Source organism: Anolis carolinensis, unplaced genomic scaffold (assembly GCF_035594765.1).
Source record: "Anolis carolinensis isolate JA03-04 unplaced genomic scaffold, rAnoCar3.1.pri scaffold_15, whole genome shotgun sequence".
Taxonomy (NCBI): Eukaryota; Metazoa; Chordata; class Lepidosauria; order Squamata; family Dactyloidae; genus Anolis; species Anolis carolinensis.
The window spans coordinates 10,324,393-10,336,692 of record NW_026943826.1 but is presented as its reverse complement, the minus strand read 5'-3'; the positions used below and the strand labels follow the sequence as shown (position 1 = coordinate 10,336,692).

General features: G+C 41.9%; 2 protein-coding genes across 3 annotated transcripts in view; one reads left to right on the top strand and one right to left on the bottom strand.

Annotated features, from left to right (window-relative positions):
• Nucleotides 1–11,406, top strand: part of LOC134294500 (uncharacterized) — an 83,683-nt gene extending 72,277 nt beyond the window's left edge. Inside the window, exons 2-3 of the mRNA XM_062965807.1 lie at nt 6,575–6,650; nt 7,998–11,406. The gene's annotated coding sequence lies outside the window, so the exon portion shown is untranslated. The remainder of the gene's footprint in view (nt 1–6,574; nt 6,651–7,997) is intronic.
• Nucleotides 1–12,300, bottom strand: part of ski (SKI proto-oncogene) — a 165,235-nt gene that overhangs the window by 47,997 nt on the left and 104,938 nt on the right. The gene's annotated exons all lie outside the window — the stretch shown is intronic.

Here is a 12,300-nt window from a genome sequence, read left to right as displayed (position 1 = left end):
TCGCCCACATCTATGTCAGGCATCCTCAGAGGTTGTGAGGTCCGTAGGTCCATTGATGCAGGGACTATGAATACACAACACTCACAGGCACTTAACTGTGACCTCAGCCATGAAAGCCTTCGACTGTCATTATTTTGATCCAACCGGAGACCTTCCACATGCTCAGATACATTCAGAATGGATTGAGATATAGCGTTGTATTCCTTTCCAGAACAGCCATGAGTCACGAGAAATCCAAACACATCTTGCACAAAGCTCTCTTAAGCTTGCTTTATGGATGACTGGCACTTGAACCCATGTCCCCACCCAGAACAATACATCACTGCCATCTCTCTTTTCCTTCGGTGCCAAATATCGTATTTTCCCCTCCATGGTGGTAGTAGGAAACACATTCTCTGGCTGTTTCTGTTTCGGAACCAACTTTTCTTGAACCATCTGCGTACACGGGGATCATCGCACCTCCTCAAGACGCCATTCTACGCATCTGCCGACATTAACAAACACAACCAGCTGGTGAAATAATGGGGCGATATTTCCTAAACCCGATAGATTTATACAAAACATTCCAACAGCCTGAGTCGCCAGACTTTGGAGAGGTGGAGTAAAGAGTAAAAAATCTGTGAGTCAAGCTTTTTTGGCTCTGTGTCTGTCATGACAAAAAGGAACAAACGTCTCCATCCTGAATTAGAGGAAATGTGGGAGTGGGATGGAAGAGGAGTTGAACGAGAACCTCCCACAATCATACAAATAGATCCATGGATGAGGGTTAGAGCTTGTTTTTTCGTGCCTCTTCTTTGCATTCCTCAGATATTTACAGTTTTTCAAATTTTAGCATCACAGAATTTAATTCTCTTTTAGAGATGAAAGGACTTGTTACTCATACTATTGATCATCATGGGAGCTTCTCTCTGGACATGTTCCAGCTAGTCAACAACAACAACAACAACAACAACAACAACATGTCACTATGGTCCAAAGACCCGTTTTCTCCATAGGTCTACAAGGTATACAAGGTTAATAGCAGCCAACTGATTAGACACATAGTTGGCTTGTCAATATCGTGATTGAGTTGTAAGCCCAGAAACTGGCACAGAATTCCAGATGATAATAATAATAATAATAATTTACTCTTACAAGTAAAACAAGCAGTCAAAGAAGAAGAACATGCCCTGGCAGAATATGTAAAGCAAAGTGAAGAACCTGCTTTGATTGAAGTCAAAAATCAGAAAAACCTCAAAGCACAGCAGACAAAGTATCAGTACAAGAAAACCGCACTACAAACTAGAGCTGACAGCTGGCACAACAAAACATTGCATGGAAAGTTCCTTGACAAAATTGAAGGAAAAGCTGATAAGGAGAAGACCTTAGTATAAAGTACTAAGACCACTAAATCATTTTTGGATGTATTGTAAAACTCAAGCCCAGTGTCATCCATCCTATGTTTGTGCACTTAACTTTTTTGATGTCGCATCTTACAATTATCTTTGCTGACCACAGTTTGTCAATCTATCAAGATCTTTTTGCATCTGAGATATTAGCTTTCCCTCCCAATCTGGTTCCATTTGTGAATTTGATACGCCTACCTTCTATCCCATCATCTAAGCCATTTATAAAGATGCCAAACAATAACCCTTGACATGAAACCATAAGGCCAGCTAACACCTCCCAACAAAGGACTCCCTCATGCAGGAATCCGCCAGGTTTTGAAGCTGCAAGGCTTTTCAATGCTAATCAAGGTGATTGATTGCAATATTCATACTTGCTTCCAACAGACAAGAGTTCTTTCTCCCATCCTGGACCTTCCACAGATATATAAACTTCACTTGCTACAAATACGTAACACTCACGGGCGCTTAATTCTGTGATGCATTCATAACTGTGACATAGGATTCCAGCCAGCCTTCCCATATACAACCTCTGAGGATGCCTGCCATAGGTGTCAGCAAAACGTCATTCTACAGTATAGATGCACTCTTAGGTTTAACAATTTTGCCACACAATATTCCATCCTGAAACGGCCTGCATTGGTTGTGTCCTCTCGCAGGCTTTCCTTTGCTCAACCAGCCTCCATTTCTGCCCTTTCGATCTCCATACAACAGCGTCACGGCTCAATGCAGCTCAATGAATTATACATTGCAGCTCCATCATTACGAAATATGCTGCATGGGAAGGAGACGCCAAAACAGGCAGGTAAAGGAAACGTTGTGAGGCAAAGAAAAAGCAAAGGACCAGCCAGCAAGGAGGGACACCACATGAAGCTGGAAGAATTCAACACGGCTGCCAAATGAAACAGAACTGGGAGTCAAAATGAAGTCCAGATCTTATTTTCCAGCCACTCCTGAACACAAGGATCCTTCAGTCCAGACTGTATAATTTCCAAGCTGAAAAACCCTTCTGAAGTAACGACAGGTCGCAAAAGATAAGCCTGTTAGACAAAACAAAAGCTGTGCTTCCCGGAACACCAGATGTTGCAGAGCCACTTCTGTGTCATTCGCTGTCAAGGTTGGTGCAGATCCAGCTGATACTCCTTTGGTATGCACTCCTCTAACAAGTAGAAATACCATATTTCTTCAATTGTGAAGACACAACCCATTTTTAGAGATGTTTACATAGAGCAGTGGTTCCCAACCTGTGGTCCATGAACCATCAGTGGTCCCTAAGAACTAAAATATTCCACAGCCTCACCGTTACTACACCATTGCAACGAGAGCGACTGGTCTCACGAAATCCTCTTATAATACAAAAGCATCAGGGATGTCGGAAGGGGAGAAGCTGACTACCCACGAAAGGCACAACAACAAGCCTCCTGGCTGCTGCTTCTCCTCCTCCCTTTCCTCCAAGAACTAAATTATGGTCCGTGGCCTCACCGTTACACTGTTGCAATAATAATAATAATAATAATAACTTTATTTGTATACCCCGCCCCATCTCCCCGGGGGGACTCGGAGCGGCTTACATGGGGCCATGCCCGACAACAATACAACAGCAGCAATAAAACAATAAAACAAATACCGAGAATAAAACAAATGTCGTATCAATAAAACATCAACATCAGTAAACAGTCATAAAAGTCGGCATACAGCATAAAATGATTAAAAACGGGAAGGCTAAAAACACGGATCTGGGCCAATAGTTACTGGTCTTGCAAAATCCTCTTATAGTACAAAGGCAACAGAGATATCGGAAGGGAGAAGCTGACTACCCACGAAAGGCACGACAACAAGCCTCCTGGCTGCTGCTTCTCCTCCTCCCTTTCCTCCAAGAACTAAATTATGGTCCGTGGCCTCACTGTTACATTGTTGCAACGATAGTGACTCGTCTTGCAAAACCCACTTATAGTACAAAGGCAACAGGGATATCGGAAGGGGAGAAGCTGACTATCCACGAAAGGCATGACAACAAGCCTCCTGACTGTTGCTTCTCCTTCTCCCTTTCCCTGAGCGAAGCTCTTCCATGTGGCGCCTTGGTGTCTTCGTTTTTAGGTCTGTTCCTGGAGTTATTTGGGGTGCTGATTCAGAAAATTGCATTGGATAGACCACATCAGCTCTGGATGATTAAATATAGTTTTCTGTGGGAAAGCAGATGGCGAATACTGGATGGCATATGTTTTGTATTAGAAACTAGATCTGATGTGGTCTATCCAATACTGTTTTCTGATGCAGCACCCCAAATAACCAAACCGAATCTAAAGTTGACCAAAAACTGATTCATAACCCTTTTGGTACTAATGTGGGAGAGTGGTCCCTGGTCAAAAAAAGATCGGGAACCACTGATATAGGGAAAAAGTGTGTCTTAGAATTGAAGAAATACAGTAACATCTGAAACGGAGGGAGTCACCGGATATAGCAAACAATACAACAACACTATGAAATTCATGAAACTCATCCAATTTCTGGAAACAAGAAAAGTACTACTCTTGTTCTACCTAAAACCAATGTAGCAAGAGTTCGCTGTTTCCTCCAACGGACCTTCCGTTTTCAGAGCTAAGCAAACACGGAAAGCAGTGTTACATAAAGAAGTAATGGACACTCTGGTCTAGCCCACTTTCCTAAACTACGTGCCGTCTGCGCCGATGACTTCAGTTCTTGAAAAGAGCGCATATTCCAGACACACAGTCAAAATAAACCGAGCCTCCCAGCCCAAACATCCAGGACAATTAAACTAAATTGTTGATCATTCCAAACGGGCCAGCGGAGAAACCATTTTGTAAACCAAAGAGAAGGCTGAAGACAGATGGGAAGTCCAGCCTGCAGCATCCAGAAACCCTACCAACGCATGTATCGGCAGATATATGAACAGACACAGCTGCCAAATGTTTAGGTTTCGACTGCCCGGCTGCAACAAGAGTACAGGACTTCTGGTCTGTTTCGGCAGTTTGATTCAACTTCGAAAAACGACGGCAGATTTTGCAAAAATGGAAAGAACGAACATGTAAATCAGTTCAAACAACCGTGTTTCTCTGAAAATAAGACAGTGTCCAACATAAACAGGCCGGCAGAACGTTGGATAAGCGAATATGTTGGATAATAAGGAGGGATTAAGGAAAAGCCTATTAAACATCAAATTAGGTTATGATTTTACAAATTAAGCACCAAAACATCATGTTATACAACTAATTTGACAGAAAAAGTAGTTCAATACGCAGTAATGCTAAAGTAGAGTCTCACTTATCCAAGCAAAATGGGCCGACAGAAGCTTGGATAAGCGAATATCTTGGATAATAAGGAGGGATTAAGGAAAAGCCTATTAAACATCAAATTAGGTTATGATTTTACAAATTAAGCGCCAAAACATCATGTTATACAACTAATTTGACAGAAAAAGTAGTTCAATACGCAGTAATTTTATGTTGTAATTACTGTATTTACAAATTTAGTACCAAAATATCATGATATATTGAAAACATTGACTACAAAAATGGCTTGGATAATCCAGAAGCTTGGATAAGCGAGGCTTGGATAAGTGAGACTCTACTGTGTGTAGTAATTACTGTATTTACGAATTTAGCATCAAAATATCATGATGTATTGAAAACATTGACTACAAAAATGCGCTGGATAATCCAGAAGCTTGGATAAGCGAGGCTTGGATAAGTGAGACTCTACTGTGTGTAGTAATTACTGTATTTACAAATTTAGCACCAAAATATCACAATGTATTGAAAACATTGACTACAAAAATGCGTTGGATAATCCAGAATGTTGGATAAGTGAGTGCTGGATAAGTGAGATTCTACTCTATGTCGTATGTCTAATGCCATCGAATGTTCGCCATGTATATGTGCATCGTGATCCGCCCTGAGTCCCCTTCGGGGTGAGAAGGGCGGAATATAAATACTATAAATAAATAAAATAAATGGGACTGAGCATGTTCAGACTCAAGACTCCATTTGTGACTCCGCTGTTGACCTATGCAGCAATCCATTAAAACCTCCCTGCTCAAAACAACTCAATGGTGGTCTCATTGTTCTAAACGGGGGGGACGATGTCTGTTGAAGTTTCTCCCCTTTGCTTTCAATCAAACATCAATAAGTAGTCATATCCCTTGGAACCCAGAACGTAATGCAAACGGCAAAACTTCCAATGTTTCAGAGAGCCCTTCTTGATTATCTCATCCCACAACCATCTTATCGCGTAAAGTGCAACCACAGAACTCAATACATTTGCAGAAGAACAACTTAAAAGATTTTTGGGCAACGAACCACCAAAGAGCTAAGGGACAAAGGCTAGTTGCCCATGATTTCCAAGAATATGTACTTGCTGAAAGAGGAAACTTGCCGTTGTTTTTATGATTTCTAAGAATCCAAGGATATAAATTTTGATTAAGAAGAAGAAGAAAAAACCTAGAAGACAGCGCTCTCCATAAAATCACAGCCAGGAAAGAATCCCCTAAAGTAAAAGCACATCCAAGCAATACAGCCATGTAAGTCTGTGGGAGGGGGAGAAAAGGAAAATAACACCTTTTGACAGTTTGAGAGCTTAACGTTATGTCTTAAGAGCCCAAATTTTTGCGACCAGAGTCCACTTCAACAGATGTAATATGGACTCTATCCACAGAAATCTGTGAGTTCTTGCGATACTACAAAATTCTGTGAGGATGCCTGCCATAGATGTGGGGGAAACACCACGAGAGAATGCTTCTAGCCCTGAAAACTCACAGCAACCCAGTGATTCCAGCCATGAAAGCCTTCGACAACACAAGTGGAAAGTTTGCAACGTGAAATCAACCACTTTCCCGCAGAAAAGTTTCTACTCCATTCATTTTTTTTTCTCTTTGTCTTAATCTCAATTTCACTAGGAGAGAGAAAAACACACAAAACAGCCTTAACCACAGCATTTTGTCTGTTTTTAAAAAAAGAAGGTCCTAGGCTCCATTGAAGACAAATGGGAAAGTGGGGCGGAGAGAAAGTGTTTTGGAATTACAATGAAACCCAACACCTGGCAACGCACACTTGGTTTGGGGTTTAGTCCCAGTTCTCTGTTTTACAGGCATTTTTTGTGCAAAAGTATTTTATTTTTTTGTTGAAGCACTTCAGGAATAATAATAATAAAAAATCCCGGCTTTTTCCTCGCAGGCCAAGTTTGCCGTCGCGAGCAAAACAAGGGCGTGGAGGAGGGTGCTGGATGCCGGCCCAAAGGCACAAAGGAGAGGTAGGAGAAGCCAACGGGACTCGCAGAGAATTCAATGGCAGCATTCTGAAGATAAGTAGTTTTAACAGCTGCAGCAAGGTATCCCATTCCAGCTGCAGCTGCCAGTTAAAAAAGGAGTGGGAGACGAGAAGAGAAAAGGGAAAGTGCAGGACTTACACGCATCCTTTCCACATCTACACTCAGGGTCTGTGCCATCCAGATCCTGCGGAAGCTCCTTGCTTTCAAGAGTCACAGAGGAAGTCATTTCAATGGGGTGCCAAGGAGGAGGAGAATTTACTTTGAGTGGAATTTTCCACATCTATGAAACCTCCGAAACGGGCTTTAGAGCAGGGGTCCCCAAACTAAGGCCCGTGGGCCGGATGCGGCCCTCCAAGGCCATTGACCTGGCCCCTGTCCTAAACTTTAGACTTAGGGTTGACCTAAGTCTACCTGGTCTTTGGAGGTCTCTTTGCTTACTTATGGCCTCATGAGATCGTCTAGATGGTCCTTGAACGTCTCTTTGCTTAGCTACGGCCTTATGAGACCATCTAGATGGCTTTTGGAGGTCACTTTCCTTACCTATGGTCCTATGAGACCGTCTAGATGGCCTTTGAGGGTCCCTTTCCTTATCTATGTTCTTCTGATGGCCTTATGAGATCATCTAGATGGCCTTTGAGGGTCACTTTCCTTACCTATGTTCTTTTGAGACCATCTAGATGGTCTTTGGAGGTCTCCTTCCTTACCTATGTTCTTTTGAGACCATCTAGATGGTCTTTGGAGGTCTCCTTCCTTACCTATGGTCTTATGAGACCAGCTAGTTGGTCTTTGGAGGTCTCTTTGCTTACCTATGGTCTTATGAGACCATCTAGATGGTCTTTGGAGGCCTCCTTACTTACCTATGTTCTTATGAGACCATCTAGAGGGTCCTTGGAGGTCTCTTTCCTTACCTATGTTCTTATGAGACCATCTAGATGGTCCTTGGAGGTCTCCTTCCTTACCTATGTTCTTATGAGACCATCTAGATGGTCCTTGGAGGTCTCTTTGCTTACCTATGGTCTTATGAGATCATCTAGATCAGGGATCCTAAACTAAGGCCCATGGGCCGGATGCGACCCTCCAAGGTCATTTACCTGGCCTCTGTCCTAAACCTGCTTTAGAGTCTAGTGTGGATAAGGAACTTAAATTGGGGTTGAGGAGCGGAGCAAGAAGTTTGGGAAAGGAGAAAAGGGGGCAGAAAAACTCTCCCCGTTTTTTGCTTCTCGAGCCCAGCGGGATCGCATTTCTCTCTTTCCTTCTCCTCTGCCTTTTTTCTTGACAAAAAAAATATTATTCCAGGCCTGGCAGACTTTTGTTTTCTTTCCTCCATAGAAACCGACAAAACAGCAAGCTTTCGCCAGCTTCCAGCTCCACAAACACTGGAAGAAAAAGAGGGAGAGAAAGGGCAGCGAAGGATCTAGAATGTGGCAAGGAGCCTAGATCGAGAGAGGTCCCGGAGCAGCTCGCTTTTCCCATCAAGGCAGAATTAAAGGGAAAGGACCCCACTCTCTCCAAAATCTTGTATGTCAGAGAGAGAGAGAGGTGATATGCATTTAACCAAGATGAATGCAGCTTGTATTGTAATTCACACACAATTCACCCGTTCCCCAAAACAACAACAACAATAATAATAATAATATGAAAGTACGTATCCAAACTCTATGAAAGTATGTATCCAAATGTACGTATCCAAACTCTACAAAAGTATGTATCCAAACTCTACAAAATATATATCCAAACTCTATGAAAGTACATATCCAAACTCTATGTAAGTATGTATCCAAATGTATGTAACCAAACTCTACGGAAGTATGTATCCAAATTCTACGAAAGTATGTGTCCAAACTCTACGAAAGTATGTATCCAAACTCTATGAAAGTACATATCCAAATTTCACGAAAGTACGTATCCAAACTCTATGGAAGTATGTATCCAAACTCTACGAAAGTATGTATCCAAACTCTACGAAAGTACGTGTCCAAACTCAACGAAAGTATGTGTCCAAACTCAACGTAAGTATGTATCCAAACTCTACGAAAGTATGTATCAAAACTCTACGGAAGTATGTATCTAAACTCTACGAAAGTACATATCCAAACTCTATGAAAGTATGCATCCAAACTCTGTGAAAGTGCGTATCCAAACTGTATGAAAATACGTATCCAAACTCTACGAAAGTATGTATCCTAACTCTACGGAAGTACGTATCCAAACTCTATGAAAATACGTATCCAAACTCTATGGAAGTATGTATCCAAACTCTACAAAAGTACATATCCAAACTGTACGAAATTATACAAACTCTACGGAAGTGTGTATCCAAACTCTACGAAAGTACGTATCCAAACTCTACGAAAGTACGTATCCAAACTCTACAAAAGTATTTATACAAACTCTATGACAGTATGTATCCAAACTCTAGAGAGAACACTGATCGTATATCATGAAGCTATGGATAAGTCTACATAGGGACCACCAAATGCAGCATTGCTCAAACATGAATCAAGGAACATGAAAGACTCTGCAGACTAATTCTTACATACATCAAGGTAACCACTGACCGCATAGGGAAGTGGATGAAGAAACACAATGTACAAACTATCTACAGACCCACTAAGGAAATCCAACAAATGCAGATTAACTCAACCAGAGAAGTCAGCCATAGCAGAGCACTTGAACCAACCTGAATACAGAATATTATCTGAGAACACAGAAATGCTGGACCACTCTAACAACCACCATGTCAGACTACACAGTGAACCCATTGAAATCCATAAGCATGTGGACAATTTCAACAAAAAGGAGGAAACCATGAAACTGAACACAATCTAAAAATTCTAAAATCAGGACAGTAAATAAAGAGCAACACTAAAAAAATGGGAATTCCAGACATGACTCAATCAAGGCCAGCTAACACCTCCCAACAAAGGATTCCCCCATGTAGGAAGCAGCCAGACCTTTCAAAAGGCCTTTCAATGCTAATCAAGGTGGTCAATTGCAACATTGCAAGACGAGAGTTCTATCTACCAACAGATAAATAAACCTCGCTTGCGTCGTTTCCAACAGACCTCACAACCTCTGAGGATGCCTACCATGAGGATGTCAGGAGAGAATGCTTCTGGAATACGGCCACACAGCCCAGAAAACTCACAGCAACCCAGTGATTCCAGCCATTACAACACAAATTCAATAGTGGTTTATAATATTATAACATAACATTGCCCTAGGATCCCATAGCAACCCTGACTCGGTTGAACACATGTAAAAGCTCAGCCGGGACAAAGGAAGTTTGGGCTAGACAGTCTGTAGATTACAATGGAAAAAAAATGCCATTGATGCGTTGCCAGTTTGGTCCAGCCTGCTCTCATTCACTTCCTAAGTTAATGCAGAAGGTGGATCTGAATACAGCATTGAAAGCACTGATAATAAAAAAAAACCAACAGTATTGCCTGATGCTCCATTAAGAAGCCATTAAGAAGTGATCAGGGCTAACGCCGAGGCGGAGTCCCGTTTTGCCTGTCCTCTCCTTCACCTCGATTCCTGGCCATTCCTTTGGCGATCGCTATCTTGCACAAACAACATTACCTTTCATTGCACCAGCGGCTGCACCGCTCTCAGACGTTCCCACTGTGGGGAGTGGCACTGTCTTGCCCCACGGAGGTAAACAGACACGCATACAAGAAAAACACGTTTCCATTCAAGTGGCTTCGGCATAATCAATTTTCCCTTTCTTCACGCTGTATGTTTCTAATTTTCTTGGGATGACCCAAGAAGGCTTTTTAAAAAAAATGCACCAAAAGTCACTCGACATAAATGCCCAGGACTTCCTCATTCCACATCCACAGACTACGAACCATCTGTTTTATACACACAGAAAAGTCCTGAAAAGCCTAACGTTCCTTGAAACGATCCCTGTGTCTAACCCAGAGCTTTCCAAACATTTCACGTTGGTGACACACTTTGGAGGCATGCGTCATTTTGCGACGCGGTCGTGCAGTTTTACTAGCCAACCAAAGGTTAAACCAACCCTCTGTACAAGATAAGAATACATACACACATATACTGTAATAACGAAATCCATAGGGGCACAATGGATCTCACGAAAGCCTTTCACACACACACAAACACAACTAGCTTGGATTAGAAGAAGTCAGGTGAACTATAACTCCTATAAATCAAGGCGAATTTCCAAGAAGCCCTCCTACGTTTTTTGCTGGTCGTGGGGGTTCTGTGTGCTAACTACAACTTCCATTATGTGGAGTCAATCCCCAAATTCCCCCAGTATATTTAGTTGCTGCTCGGTTCTGCTCTGTTTGTTTTGAAGAGAGTTGAACAGAGTAGGAAAGGGTTAAGGGAGAGGCAGTGGGGGTTCTGTGAGTCAAATGTGGTCCGGGTCTTATCTTTCTTCTTGATGGTCACTCCTTGGAAAGTGCTGAGTATTGTGGCCAAATTTGGTGTGATTTGGCCCAGTGGCTTTGTTGTTAACTCGGTCCTAATTATGCACATTACATTTTATATATATACAGTAGAGTCTCACTTATCCAACACTCGCTTATCCAAGCTTCTGGATAATCCAAGCCATTTTTGTAGTCAATGTTTTCAATACATCGTGATATTTTGGTGCTAAATTTGTAAATACAGTAATTACAGCATAACATTCCTGCGTATTGAACTACTTTTTCTGTCAAATTTGTTGTATAACATGAAGTTTTGGTGCTTAATTTGTAAAATCATAACCTAATTTGATGTTTAATAGGCTTTTCCTTAATCTCTCCTTATTATCCAACATATTCTCTTATCCAACGTTCTGCCGGCCCATTTACGTTGGATAAGTGAGACTCTACTGTATGTGTGTGTGTGTGTATTGATTTGGAAGGCGATAGCATACATTTCCAAGATTTATCATTTCTCATCAAGTCCAGGATCATTTCTAAGCAGCCAAAGGAGAAAAACGGGGTCACAGACTCCTTGGAAAGTGCTGTGTATTGTGGCCAGATTTGGTGTGATTTGGCCCAGTGGTTTTGCTGTGAACTCGGTCCTAATTATCCACATTACTTTTTTATATACAGGGTGTGTGTGTGTGTGTGTGTGTATGTGTGTGTGTGTGTGTATGTGTGTGTATATATATATATATATATATATATATAGAGAGAGAGAGAGAGAGAGAGAGAGAGAGAGAGAGAGAGAGAGAGAGAGAGAGAGAGAGATTTGGAAGGCAATAGCATACATTTCCAAGATTTCTCATTTCTCATCAAGTCCAGGATCATTTCTAAGCAGCCAAAGGAGAAAAACTGGGTCATGGCGGGAGGGAGGTTCGAAATACATCTGGCCTTGTCTCTGTTATCTTTCTTCTTGACGGTCACTCCTTGGAAAGTGCCGAGTATTGTGGCCAAATTTGGTGTGATTCGGCCCATTGGTTTTGTTGTTAACTCGGTCCTAAATATGCACATTACATTTATATATATTACTACCTGTGCCCGGCCACGCGTTGCTGTGGCGTTGTCTGGTGGTGTCGGTGAGAAATTGTTGAGGTAGTGGTGGTATTGAATGTCTGTTGTATGGTTGTCTTTATGTTTAGTATGCATTTGGTTGTTTGTGTATGTGAAAGTGGTGAGGATAGAGGACACTGTTTATG